Raw genomic sequence first — 15,102 nt, 5'->3', positions numbered from 1 at the left:
AAAAAAAGAACCTTTAAAACAGTAATACAGGGCCTTTAATACAACAGTTGAAGTTTCATATCACAAACTAATGATGTCTCATAGAACCGAATTAATTTCAAAACCCAGACAAGGAGGGGAAATCTATTGCTTTGTAAAAGGGGGAAAACACTTTCTACATCTCTGATTTTTTTTTTCCTGTATCAGGATATAAAGAACTCTCAGGTTTCTGCAAGCAAAAGGAGGTACAATTGCATGTAGATTCAGAGACACTGTAATATATCAAATATGGACAATTTTAAGCATCTAATCCTTTGTTGTGCAGGAATATGCATCGTCATCTGGCAACATCCCCCATCTCACTACATTTCTATTGGATCCCTTTAGTTTTTATGACAATGTTTCCAGACTGCCAAATACAAGAGATAAAGTCAGCACTTGATTGTACTAAAAGCTAATTTCTTCTCCTAGATAATAAAAGATTTTTAGGGTTTCCTTTAGTTTAAAGAAGTGATAACAAAGAAAATATACCACACATCTTGTCTTTTATTCTATATAAGGCAAAAATATGAATTGCATAATCAGTTGCACGTCTGTCATTTTGTTCAAAGGACTGGTCACGACAAATGTGGATGAAAAATGGAGGGTTTGTGGGTTTTCATAATCACTTGTCTCAGAGGCACAGCTGAAGAGCATAAATCACAGGATAGAGACTATCACAGTTGAGCAGTACAGGAGACCGAGATGGATCTCANCCCCAGACAAAGTGATACTTCTCAAAATCACATCTGTCCCATGCAGCTCCTTACACGCATTAATTGTTAAACCTTTGATTTTTATCCCTTTAGTATTACTTCATTACACCAATAGAGTTACAATGGTATCTGTGAGGACACGTCCTTAGAGTAGATGGAGAAAGGCTCAAGTCACGGAATGGAAATGCAGGTTTGAATCCAAAGTTTGACTTGATCCTTGGACGTCATCTTCCCTCGCATCTGTTTCTTTTCTTCCACTTGGAAGAAGATAATACTGAATGGAAAGATGCATTGTGGTTCTCCAGAGAACCAGAACCATATGCAATGGGATTTGCTCATAAAGTAATGAGGCTGAACAGTCCACAGTCAGCTGGAACAGGAAGGAGGAGGGGGGATGGCATTGTTATAATTTCTGTAGCCCAACAGCCCAAGAAAGAAAGCTCCATATTATTGATCAAGGTCAATCGCATCACTGGATCACGTAATACAAATAAAATCTCCCCCAAACCTCTCATAGACACACTGTAAAACAACTTTTAACCAGCTATGAGATCATCTCTTAGCCTAGTCAGACTGATGGGTAATTTAACGACCGCAATGGACATGATCTGGTGCTGCTTTAAAGAATTAAGTGCTCATTCATTCGACAAAAATTTATCAAGAACCTATTGGGCACCTAACTCTGTTCTTCTCATGAATTTGTAGGACAGCATCATAAACATACAATTAAATAAGAAAATAAGGAATAAATGGGAGTCTCAAATGAAGACAATAGAACAAGACAAAATCCCAGGAAAGCAAGAAGCAAACTGGGTGTGTGTTCCAGCTATAATATCAGGTAGACCGATCTCTTGTAGGCTACTAANTGGCTACCTCCCTTTGGATAAGCTTCTCTGCTTTCTATGATTTTGAATAAATAACAGAATAAAAAGATGAAATAAAAGAATGAGGGTGTGACTACTCCTAAAGTATGGAGAAGATTTTTAGAGTAGATAAAAGGGGGAAAGCCAGCAGAGGGAAGAGTCCATTATGAACATGGCCGGCAGACTAAACTGGACGATGAGAGAAGGGTGTGGGGGAGAGCAAGAGAGGAGCCACAGGACCAAGAGAGGTAGCCTGTGCCAACATGGCTGAGTTATATAAGGACAAGGTGGGGGAGCAGAAGCCGAGCCTTTGGGAGGAAAGGTTTAGGATAGGAGGCAGCTTGAAAAGGGCTGGGAGGGGCCACAGGTACTGAGTTAGACTTCTTCTGGGTTCAGACCTCACAGGAACCATATGCTAAAATAAACTCAGATAGTTGNTAGTTCACAATAAGACTATGATGATCACCGCANTGAGACTTAAGTAATGAATGCCGTAAAGTTTGAATATGATAAGTCTNAATGCTTCTATACTTTGCTTAAAGTTCAATCTCAAGAAACCAGCTCGATACTAAACCAAGAATGACACAATCCATGCTATTTTTAGTCTGGCTTATTTCTGAAAGTACACTGGGCACTACAATAAGATAGACCACACATTGTTCTTAAGAATTAGCAGACACCTTGAAGACAGACCCCAGGGATTGCAGATCATTTCTTGAGCATTTTAAAATTATTGTTAAATGAGCCAAGTAGAAACCAATGAAAGGGTATTTTCTGCTACTTTCTTTAAGTTTCCACTTCATTTTTTTCTAAATTTTCTCTCCTTTTCCCCATCCCTTACTAGGTCTTTTAAATATAACAGACTTAATTTGAAAATGGGCAGATCAGGTCTCAAATTATGACCTAGAAGTAAAATATTTTAATAGAAAACAAACATATTTACTGACCATTTCCAGATACTATTGACTCAGGTNGAATGTGGTCTCTAAAATATGAAAGATTTGAGAGGTGCAGACATCACAAGCTGAGTGTAGATTAGAAATAAAGGAATCAGTATTCTAACATCATACTTGTAAAATAAAAAAATATAACAAGCTGTTCTGAATATATGTGTGTGTGTGTGTGTACATATACATATATATGTAACATATTGTTTTATATCAAAGAATAATGGGCTAATAAAAGGCCTGAAGAAGCATTGGTTCATCACTCTCAACAAGCTCTCTTATACATTTCATTGACTTTAATATGCACTGGTGTGAGGGCATCATATCCTCTGGAAATGGAGTTACTGNCAGTTGTGACCTGCTATGTGGCTGTTGGGAATTGAACCTGGGTCCTCTGGAAAAACAGCCAGTGCTCCTTTTTTTTTTAAGGTTTATTTATTTTATTTATATGAGTAACTGTTTTCAGACACACCAGAAGAAGGCATCAGATACAATTACAGATGGTTGTGAGCCACCATATAGTTGCTGGGAATTGAACTCAGGACCTATAGAATAGCAGTCAATGCTTTTAACCATTGAGCCATCTCTTCATCCCCAGCTAGTGCTCTTAACCACTGACCCATCATCTCTCCAGCCCTTCACTGACTAAACTAATTCAATTTTATTACCTAACACATTCTAGGAAAGTCCTGATTTCATTTTTTTTAATATTGAGCACAGATAGCTTACCACATGCCCAGAATTCTCCTTACAAATGAACTACAAATTGGATGCTGCTGGTATGACCTTCATTTTATAAGGACACAACCATGAAATAATCAATAACTCGGCTTCACAGTCATGGAAAGAAGACCCCAAACCTGAGCATTTGATTCCAGCTTCCACAAAGTGAGCCCCTGTGCTATGATGCCTCAGAGAAGCCAACAAACTGCTTCCTGTCAGTGTTTTCCAAGTCATGTGACTGTCCCAACTAGTAATAACACTGAGACATAGTTCTGCAAAAACTCCAAAAACAACCCATACCAATTTTACCAATTTATTACTTTTGTAAACAATAAAGGAAGCCTTTAAATATAAATATTTCTGGTCTCTCAAAAAGCTCTCGTATGTGGCTGCAGTTTTATTTTGTGTTTTGTTTGGTTTTGGCATAGCCTTAGTGTAAACAAATTACTTGGTCCCATAAATTACCTGCCTTGGGAGAATTTGACAGTGGACTTTATTAAAAGCACCACACTGGTACCTCGGTATTTTTGTTACCCGCTGGTTCATGGGATCACTGGCCAGAGAGGGAAGGAAAGAAGTCAGTAGGAATACAACAGAAGAGAAAGTGAAATTTACCAGTGATTACAAAACCAGATATTTCCTTCAGCACGCATAAGTAGGAGACAGAGCTACTCCTGAGATGGTGGTATTAGAGAAAGGATATAAAATGAGAGTTCACAGAAATGAGAGAAGCTGGGAAATGACTGCAAGGGATTCAGGAAATACGGGTTGCTTTTCGTTCCAGATTCACCACGTTTGATCATGTGTGTCTTCAAAGCCCTCACGATCAACATAAAGAATGAGCAATGGTGGGTTTCCTCGCTGCCACCCTCCACCCAGTCATTATGTTTTATGAACACTTGGGCTGTGGAAAGGATGGAATGGCAGTACATCGTTTCAACAAATCCTTTTCAATGTTTCTGGGAAAAACAGATACATTGGCGTACTTGGTTTAAAAAAAAAAAGATAAATTTTTACATAAGTACTTTAGGAAAGGGGCTATAAATCGGTCGNTTTGAAGACTATTCTGCATAAAGCAGCAAAATTTTATGTTATGTAAGTATCACTAAAAGGAAATATTTGTGCTGAAAGTGAACCGATTCTGATGACTTGGGAATAAAAGCACATTCACCATTGAAAAATGTTCTATGAAGTTAACTATTAAAGATCCCACTGTTATTTGAGATGTTAGTCTCCCCATGGTTTGAAGAAATAGCCAGGTCAAAGGAAACTCAAGGAAAGTTCCAGCTCAGTTAGAAGAAGAAAACTAACAATAAAGCTGGGAGCAAGGGAAACATCGTACATTCCAAAGGAGGAACATATTCTTCTCCGGCCATGGAACCCACTTTGCTNCAAAGATTTCTTGGGCATGTGACCTGTGTCCTGTGCAAGTTCACACTTTCATGGGCTGTGATGTCAACCATAGCCAATCTATAGATGGCGGGTTTCCTAAAGTAAGCTCCAAGCTGTAAAGATCCCGATCCCCATGCCTCTCCAGCTTTTTCACTGTTGTAGTCTGTCTAAGCTTACTGCACTTTGCTAAAGAAGGAAAAACTAAAAGAAAGCACTCATGCATGNTCAGCAACTCCTGTACCTACATCAAAACTAAAATAAACTTTCTCCATCCACATTCACACAGTGCCTTTGTCTTTACTTCAGTGAGATCAAACAAACAAAAATCAGAGTGGACCTTTCTACAGCACTTAAGTTGTCCTATGATCTCTCGTATGATTCCAGTGGGGACTCTTTGCTTATTTTTGAGTTTTTAACTATAACAACCACTGTAGTGGTGATTATGTATTATTCTGTACATAAAAACTCTAGGCAGAAGGGGAAATGCTTATATGTTCATTCTATAATTCCATGTATTTTAGTGATGCATTAATATGCATTAATGAATATGAACTTATCAAATATTTTTCAAAGGATATAAGCTCAGTGTATTTTCTCTCCAGTGTTCTCAGAATCACACATATGTCCTAGTCACAGCTTTATTCCACTTACTCATTGTACAGATATAAGAAAAAAACTTAGTGCTAACACTTATTAAAGTCGATAACAATAGTGACTCCCTAACATGTCTGTTGTAAGAAGAAAATGAAATAATGTGTGGAGAAGGGCATAACTTCACACCTAGCACATGACAGCCAATCAGCAGGTCTGTCCCTGTTAGTGTTGTCACTGTAACAGCCAAAGGCATTTTACACTTCAGGGTAGAAGGGTTCTCCTTCCAGTTCTGCTATAGAACACATAACACAACACAGTGGTTCTTGAATTATTCTTTTATCCACGTTGCTTCAAGGTTACTTAGGTTACAGAATCCCAAGAGACTGATTTTTGGCCTCTGAAGCATGTCTGCCTCACCATCTCAATTGGCTAAGTTTAGGGTAAAATGAGACTTGGCCTGATTAATTCCATAGTAGAGAATTCCTTCTTCAAGATGATCTGTGACCACTGCCACAGTCATTATGTGAACACAAAGTGACGAATTAAAATAATCCCTCCTACCACAATGTACTCCACAGAGTTGTAAGCCATGGACTTCAGCACATACAAACATTTACCCTAACATTCTTATAAGTCATACTTATGAGTACACAGAATGTGTTCAACACGCTATAGATTTTACTCAACTAACACTCATTCACCATCCACTACGGCCAGCTGCTAAGTGACATTCCTGGTACCATTAATGTTTGAAGAGACATCTCTTCCTTAGTCTTGCTTGATGGAATCAAATCACTTAGCTGGTCACCAAAACCTTGAGTCCCTTAGGTTTTCTCAGATGATGCTTCTCCTGACATGGCACACCATATGCATTTCATGTCAGAGGAAAAACTACCATCATTGCAGTTAACTTATTGACCATAACACACGATAGAAAAGAAGAACCAGACACTAAGGAAAACAAAGCAGGGGCCAGCAAGATGGCTCTGTGAGCAAGGGCACTCTCATGCCTGACAACCTGAGTTAAGTCCCCAGGACCCACGTGGTGGAAGGAGAGAGTTAACTCCTGCAAGTTGTTCTCTGACCACATGCACACAATGGCATATCTGTGCCCACATATGGGATAAAAATAAATCAAAATATGTTTTTTAAAAAAGAAGGAAAGCAATGTACTCTTCTGAAGCTCAGCAAGCATAGCCTTCCTGACTTTTGAGTGACAGGAAGAGGTAAAAGTGGTGAGGTAAAACAGACAAGATTATAGTCTGCTGTGTGGNATTTAAGGGCTTGACAAAGTGGTGAGGGCTGTAACAACGATAAAAAACAGAATAAACCCCAAGATAATATTTATTTTCAAAGCCTCAAAAGCCTAAAAGCTTTCTAAATGTAACTGATGTCCAAAAGTAAGTTAGGTTTGCCTTGATTCTGACTTCAACACCACAAAGATCACGGAAGAAAATCCCGGGACACTTTCTGAAAGCCTCAAAGCCTTTTGTGAAGCATCTGTTTTACTGAGTCTGTAGGCAAATACGTACATGAGGATGAGTGGGAGAACGTTTGAAGGTAAAATTCAAGAAGACCCATCACAGCAAGAACAAAATGTCTTAGAGGAGAGCTGTGGAATTGTATCCTGTACTTGGACGTTTAAGAGAAGATAAGATCACAAGAGAACTAAGATTAGACTGGATGTCAGAGCCAAAGGGTCTTATAAAAACTCTTAGTCTGATTTTTTTAATATCTTTATTTTGAAGATAAAGATGCTGAAGGAGCACTTGTGATAAAGGATCTTGCCCTTGACATGGATCAGGGAAGTACAAAGCTTCAAGGTGTCCAAACCATTGGTCAAACCATTGCACAAATGCACACTTAGTTTTGAGGGCACATGTGACTCACCACATATAAATGGTTTGTAACCGAACACTTCAGCAAAGTCACGATAACCGGCTCCCAAGTTTCTGTGGAGCTGTAACGAAATGACTTTCAAAAGAGACAGTGCATTCATTGTATTGGTTGTGTTAGAGTTTTAGGACCTTTGGTAAATAAACAGATGAAGCTAATAAGTGTCAACTTGTACATGAGCCATCTCTAGCTGTGTCCCCTTGTCATTTAGACCTAAAATGCTACCTCCCTCTCCAGAACTTCCGAGCGCATCCTCTCCTCCATCAAGTGTTAGCTAATTTAAGAAACTGACTATCATTTTGAACATTGCGACATTAAGGGGGCTGGAATGGCAACTCAGTGGCAAGAGCACTTGTTGCTTTTGTAGAGGGCCCAGGTTCAGTTCCCAGCACTCATGTTGAGCTACACACAATTGTAACTCCAGTACTTGNGACCAAGAGCCTCTTCTGGCCTCCACGGGCAACCACACACATGCAGCATATGTGCATGCACTGAGACAAATAAANATATGCAGTCCAATNATTTGAGTCTAGCCCCCAAGAGAAGAGGAGAGGATTCATATATTTGAATGCTTTGTTGCCCATTTCATAGAACTGTTTGATAAAGATTGGGAAATGTGGCTTTGTTGAAGGATGTTTGTTATTCTCAGTTATTTGCTCTCTCTGCTTTATGCTTATGGATCAGATATAANCTCTGAGATAGTGCTCCAGCACCCTGCCTGCTTGGCTGCCTGCCTGCGTGTGTGCCTACATGCCTGTCTGCCTGCTGTCTGCCTGCCTGCTGGCATGCTTCCCACTATGATGGTCATAGGCTCATGCACTGAAATGGGAAGCCCCAAATAAAGTCTTTCTCTTATAAGTTGCCTTGTTTTGATGTTTTCTCGCAGTAACTTAAAAGTAACAAAGACAGAACTCGGTACTAGGAAGTGGGCTATTGCTGTGAAATGCCTGGTGATACACTGTCATTTTGAGGAATGTGGATGACTTTGGAGCATTGAACTGGGAAAATGGTTGAACACTGTATGTGGGGCTTAACAAGCTGTTCTAGTTGGAGTTTGGAAAACATAGCTCTAAGAGCCATGTATACTATAGAGACCTAACTCAAGAGGTTTGAGAGGATAACAACATTACACCTGGGCTAGAGGCAAATCTTGCAATATTTTAATAAAGACTATGGTTATTTTTTGCCTTGTTCTGAGAATCTACACTGAGGCTAAATTAAAGAATTTTGGACTAATTTCACTGACAGAGTAGATTCAAGACAGCCTAATATTGACTCTGTGGTGTGGTTATTAGCAATCAGTCTTACACAGGTATACAGTGAAAAAGAGCAAGCAGAGAAAAAGGAAATACAAAATATACAGTTTGAGGAGAAAAATAGCATCAGAAAATTTACCGTTGAAGTTAAGGGTGTGCTGAAAGAGATGAAAAGGCTGACGTGGAAGAGAATAAAGGGAGTGGTGCTTTCTGCAGAAGGCCCCAGGCACCTACGCTTCCAATTTGTAAAAAGAAACAGCTTAAGAAATTATCTGATCATAAAAAGAATCAACAAATCCAAGCTTACACAAATGTAATCCAAGGAGGTGGTATGGCTCTATACCAAGCAGCCAGCCACAGAGTTCTGGTTTTAGAGTCCTGAAAGGTACAAAGGTAAAGGGTTGTAGAATCTTTTTCTGAGGTTGAGGAAATCTACAGAGGTAAGCAAAGCTTGTAGCAGGAGAATCCTTGAAGAGAGGCTCTAAGAGACCACTGTGTAAAGCTGTGGAGGTGAATCCTGAATTGGAAGACATAGAAGGTGCTAGAACCATGGGATGGCTAATAAGGAGAGCTGCAGACAGGGAGTGAAACAGCCCAGGAGTAAGAAGTGTGTTGCAGCAAAGAGCCATCTAAGCCCTTTGACGAGACACAGAATTATTGATTTGGAGATTTCCCTGATGGTTTTGGTCTTGCTTTGTATTTCATTATTATGCTCTATCTCCTTGCCCCTCACTTTATGCAATGATAATTGTGCTGACTAGTTTTATGTCAACTTGATAAAAGTTAGAGTCATTAGAGAGGAGGGAGTATCAACCAAGAAAATGTCTCCATGGGACTGTAACCAAGTCTGTGGAGCATTTTCTTAGTTAGTGATTGATGTGTGAGTGCTCAGGCCATTGTGTGGGGAATCACCTCCATGGATGCTACAAGAGTAGGCTGAGGAAGCCATGAGGAGCAAGCCAGTAAGCAGAACTCTCCCATGGCCACTGTAACAGCTCCTGTCTCTGGGTTCCTGCCTGGTTTGAGTTTCTGTCCTGATTTCCTTCAGTGATGAACAGTGGTGTAGAAGTACAAGCCAAATAAAACCTTTATTCTCTGAGTTGCTTTTGGTCATGGTGTTTCATCACAGCAATAGAAACCCTAACTAAAACTGTATATATTCTGTGGCGTTGTGCATTGAAAGTATGTAATTTGCTTTTTTCATTTNACTGGGAGTTACAAAAAAGAGACTGGTTTGGTTCTCACAAGAGATTTTAGAGTTTGAGCTTCTAAACTGTGTTGGGTTCATGAAAGATGTTGAGGACTTTTGAAGCTGAACTAAATGCAGTTTGCATTATGGTATGACCACAAGCATACGGGGGATAGGGTGTAGCATGTGGGGGTTTGAATAAGAATGGCCTCCATAGGCTTCTGCAGTTGAATGTTCTGTCCTCAGTTGTTTGGAAAGGATTTGGAGATGTGGCCTTGTTAGAGGAGGTGTGTCCCCGTGGATAGGCTTTGAATTTTCAAAGCCTGAGCCATTACCAGTTAGCTAACTCTCTCTGCCTTGTGCTTATAGATCAGAATATAAGCTCTCCACTACTATTCAAAGACCNTGCCTTCCTTCCTGCCATGATTAACAGATTCGCCCTCTAAAACTGTTGCCTTAACAATGATGTCTTATCACAATAATAAAAAAAATGCTTACTAAGACTTGCCTATAATATTTAAAGAAACAAGTCTAATGAAATAAGCTGGTTGTAGGAACAAGTGCTTTCTTATTCCATATTCTTCATTTTTTCCTCTAAATTTACTTTCCCCCAATTTACTGACCACCATCCACCTGTCTATATACACTACTTATTTGCAATGTTTTCCTTTCCCACAAATACCATAGTGTTTGTGTGTACAAGTCAAATATTTTAATGAACCAGTGAATAAATTACTTAATAAGGATGTACATGCATGCATCTTTTAGTCCCATCATTCTTAAAAAGATTGCTAGTTAATATTCATTGGTTTCATATGAATATTCAAAGATGTGTTATAGTGAGAATAAAGGATTTCTCTAGATTAACCTTCTTACATGGTTATATCATCCTGTACAGTGCTGGTTCATAGCCATAATGTATAATCACCCCATGATACTAAATCTTTATAGGAAAGAAAATTTCTACTTACATGAAAAACACGTAATTTGGAAGGCAGTTGTTCTAGTGCTTTCCACTTTTGATTTCTGTCCAGAGTTCAACCATCTATCTTTCAATTAAGATGCAATTGCCCAGCCTACAACCTTATTCTTTGTTCATACACTAAACCTAGCATTATCCTTGAAGTCTCAAAGTATGTTGGAAGAGATGGGACATGCAAGACCTCTTATACTGCGTGACAGCACACACTGTTTCTTCATGCTTTGCCAACTCAAGTCAACAATGAGAAAACAGGAAGAGAAAAAGCTGCTGCTAAAAATAATGTCATTCATTCTAAATGTCCATTCATTCACTTGATTCATGCTAGAATTTATTTCAAAGTACACTGTCATTTTGTTTCACAGGAATTTTAATATGCTAGGACTCGGAAGACTAAATTTAACTTTTCTCATGGTCCTCCACCCCAGGCTGCAAGGTTTTGCCACAAATGCCCAAGCTAGCGTACCAGTGAAACCAGTGATCTAAAGTAAGGCTGCTGCTCTCAGCTGTGACCTAAGTGAGTCCCGCCACAGCCAAACTACTCAGATGACATTACCCTTTCTTTTCTTATTTTTGCTTTCCTTATTTTCCTCTAAACATACTCATAACAAGATCTTTCCAACCAATAAAAAGTAGGAAGAAGATACCGTTGCTGGACTTTTCCCCCTTTAGCACTACCAACTCTAGATCTCTGTTGTGAGAACAATTGTCTTCTCTTATTTGAAGGAAAAGACTTGTTCCATTCTATGAAATATAGTTCAGAACTCAGAAATTTTTAGATGTAATGAACTCTGTTATGTTTTGGGTCATATTATTCTAGTATCCTCCCTGCCACAATCCCAAGCTCATGTGAGAAAGGTTTGGTGCCCCAATGCAGCAGTGTTCAGAGATGGAGCTTTGAAGAGGTAATTGAGTTGGAAAAAGTTTGACTTCATAGATGGATTAATCATTTAGAGTCATGAGCTTCTAGGGAAGGTTTTGTTATAGGAATATTTATAATACACACACACACACACACACACACACACACATACACACACCCTTTCCTCTCTCTCTTTGTCATCCACGAGGTAAGCAATAGAATCCATTGCTCGTCCACTGCATGGCCCTTCAATGTCTTTTTCTGTTACCAAGATAGCCAAGCAACTAAGGACGAAACCTCTGAGACTGGGAGCGAAAAGCAATCTCTCCTTCTCTAAGTTGATTGTCTTAGGCATTCTGTCAGCTGAAGAATTGTCAGATGGAGAACTGATTAACATAGATTTATAAAATATAGAAAAAGATTACCAGGTTCTTGACTGAGATCATACAGATAGGATTAAATGGTGTCTGATTGAAGGGCAGAGTCAGTTTTGTGTTGATGCACATGATGTATTTGGCATCTGTGCTGTGTAAATAAGCACAAGACTGCTGCAAGGAGACTCAAGCCTCCTCTCTACATGAGGTTCATATGAAAACTGGTAACCTTATCCAGCATTTGCTCTGAACTGACAAGGCCAAGTAGTTTATATCCATGATCTTATTTAGTCTTCATATGGAATAGGAGCAATTGTTCATTTCATAGGTATAGTTTATGTTAGTCTCAAAAGCCTGCTCTAAAAACATACCATAAAAATTGGTGACATAAAATAACAGAAATCTGTTTTTTTGTAATTCTGGCCAGTAGAAGTCCAAAATCCAGCAGACCCTTCCTCCTGGAGGTTTTTTGAAGGGTTCCATTTCCTATCTTTCTCCCAGTTTTCCATGTATCTCAGTAATCTTTGGCATGTTGGCCTCTAAGAGTAGCAAGACAAGGTCAACAAGCTGAAGGGCACAAGTGAGGATACCTCAGTCTCACTTGGGAGGGAAAAGAAAGCAATCACAAAGGGGAGGGGAAGGACCTGGGAAGAAAAGGGGATGGTGGGTGCAGAGAGGGGAACATGATTGGGTATTGGGTGGGGGAAAAAGGACTGAAATCCCTGAGGGCCAGCATAAAGAATGGAAACAGGCAACTTGGGGAGGTAGGAGGTTGGGAGAGGGGTNTCCTCCAGAATGTACCAGACACCCAGGTGGTGAGAGAATCTCAGGACTCAAAGAGAGGGACCTTGGATGAAATGCCCTACAGTGGGGAGAGGGAACTTGTAGAACCTACCTCCAGCAGAAAGACAGGGCATCAAGTGAGGGATGGGATTTTCATCCCACAGTCAAAACTCTGACCCATAATTGTTCCTGTCTGAAAGAACTGAAGGACTAGAAATGGAGAGAAGCCTGAGGAAAAGAAGGTCCAGAAAGAGGCACAAAGTGGGATGCANCTCAAGGGGAGGCCCCAAGGTCTCACACTATTACAGAGGCTATGGAGCACTCACCAAAAGGGACCTAGCATGACTGCCCTTCAAAAGACCCAACAAGAGTCAGAGGCAGATATTTGCACCCAATCAATGGACATAAGCTGCTGCCCCCTGTGGTTGAATTAGGGAAAATCTGGAAAAAGCTGAAGAGGGCAACCAGCAGTCTCAATAAACGTGGACCCCTGAGATCTCTCAGACACTGAAACACCAACCAGGCAGCATACAACAGCTTTCATGAGGCCCCTAACACATATACAGCAGAGAATTGTCCGGTCTGGGTTTAGTTAGAGAAGATGCACCTAACCCTCAAGAGACTAGAGACCCCAGGGAGTTTGGTGTTCAGGTAGGGGTTGGGAGTGGGGACATCTTCATGGAGACAGGGGGCAGGGAGGAGGTATGGGATGTAGTATGGGGGTGGACTGGGAGAGGAATAAAATCTGAATTTTAAAATAAATAAATAAATAAATAAATAGACAGAATACTGTCCATTTGTGTTGTCTGTAAATGACATCTATGATGGCTATACTTAGTTGTCAACTTGACTACATCTGGAATTAACTAAAATCCAAAAATGGAGGGCACACCTGTGAGTGATTTTTTCTTAATTTGAAGTGGGGAGATCTATTTCTAATATAATCTTCGAGGTAGTCCAGATTCTCTGAGCTGGAAAAAGCTATCTCTAATCTGGGCTATGACTTCTGCTGGAAGCCTATATAATGACATGGAAGAAAAGAAGAAAGCATTTGCTCATTGCCTCCTTGATTGTACCTGGATAGCAAGTCCATGTATTTCCCAATGGCATAGAGCCTACTTCTTTAGAATTCTAGCTTATACTAGACAGACCAGTTGAGACATCCAGCCCCATGGACTAAACTAATGAATTCATGGGCCTTCCATTCATAGGCAGTCAGTGTGTATGTGTGATGTGTGATGTGTGATGTGTGATGTGTGATGTGTGTGTGTGTGTGTTATGTGTGTGTATTTATGTATAGCCACAGATAGATAGATAGATAGATAGATAGATAGATACATACATACATACTTATCTAGATATAGAAAAAGATAAATGACAGATGATAGATAGATAGGTAGATAGATAGATGGATAGATAGATAGATAGATAGATAGATAGATAGATAGATCGATAGAGCCTCACCTCTGCCCCACCCCCAGCTTCTAGTCCTTTCTCTGGAAAACGTAAACATGGACATGATTCCTTTTATATTGGATTCCTGTTTATTTGCATTTGTTTCACCTGCCTGCACTCCTCTTTTCCTTCCTCTTCCTTCCTCTCTCTTTCTTCAGATTAACAAAATATTTCATTTTCTTTCCTCCGTTGCCTTGTGGGTAGTACAGCTGTTCCTATTTCTTTCCTAAATCCCACAAACTATAATTTTCATATCTTCAAACAAGAAAACTGACAAGTGCTGTGCCCAACTTCTCAACTGCACAGCACTAAGAACCTCCAAATGTGTTGAAAAGGAAGCACTGGGTGGTGTTTGGCTAACCTCAGTCGTGTTTCTTCCTGTCTTGGTTCTCATAGCTTGGCTGCCTGGGTACCTTGCATTGATAGCTTGGCTGCCTAGGTACCTTGCCNATGCATTCAAGCACACTTCCTATTTTCCCCAGCTCTATAGTTTGTTTTAGGAATGAAGATTGATTTTATACACTCTGATCTAAATTCCTAGAAACAAAGCCTTCCNTCTAGAGTTGAATCCCAATAAGATTTTAGTTTTAAAAGATTAAGATGGAAAGAATGGTAATAAAAAATGGAAGGCAACAGCTTTAGCAGAGCATTTTAAAGCATATGTTATCAGCAGAGGAAGAGGTTTTCCTTCCAAACTCTTGAGATTAAACAAAATTGAATGAGAAAAAAATTTTACCATATTTAAAAAGGTAATAAGTCTTTTAAAATGCAGTGAAAGAAACATATTAAAAGAAAAATTTAAATGTTATAATAAAATCCAATTGATCAAAAAAACAAAAAAACAAAAACCCTCAGATCCTGTGCCACAGTGCTCCATGCCCAAATACCACCAGGAGAGAGCTGGTCTCCCAGTGGTGTGGACACACCTGTGAGCACAGGTAAAACCACGACTTCTGCTCAGAGGGACCTGTCCAGAACCCTCAGGACACAGGAACCAAGGAGCAGCCTGGGACAGGATCTGAACCGGCTGGCTTTGGGTCAACTTGACACAGGCT

Source organism: Mus caroli, chromosome 9 (genome assembly GCF_900094665.2).
Source record: "Mus caroli chromosome 9, CAROLI_EIJ_v1.1, whole genome shotgun sequence".
NCBI classification, from domain to species: Eukaryota; Metazoa; Chordata; class Mammalia; order Rodentia; family Muridae; genus Mus; species Mus caroli.
Note: the sequence above shows the minus strand (reverse complement) of the source record.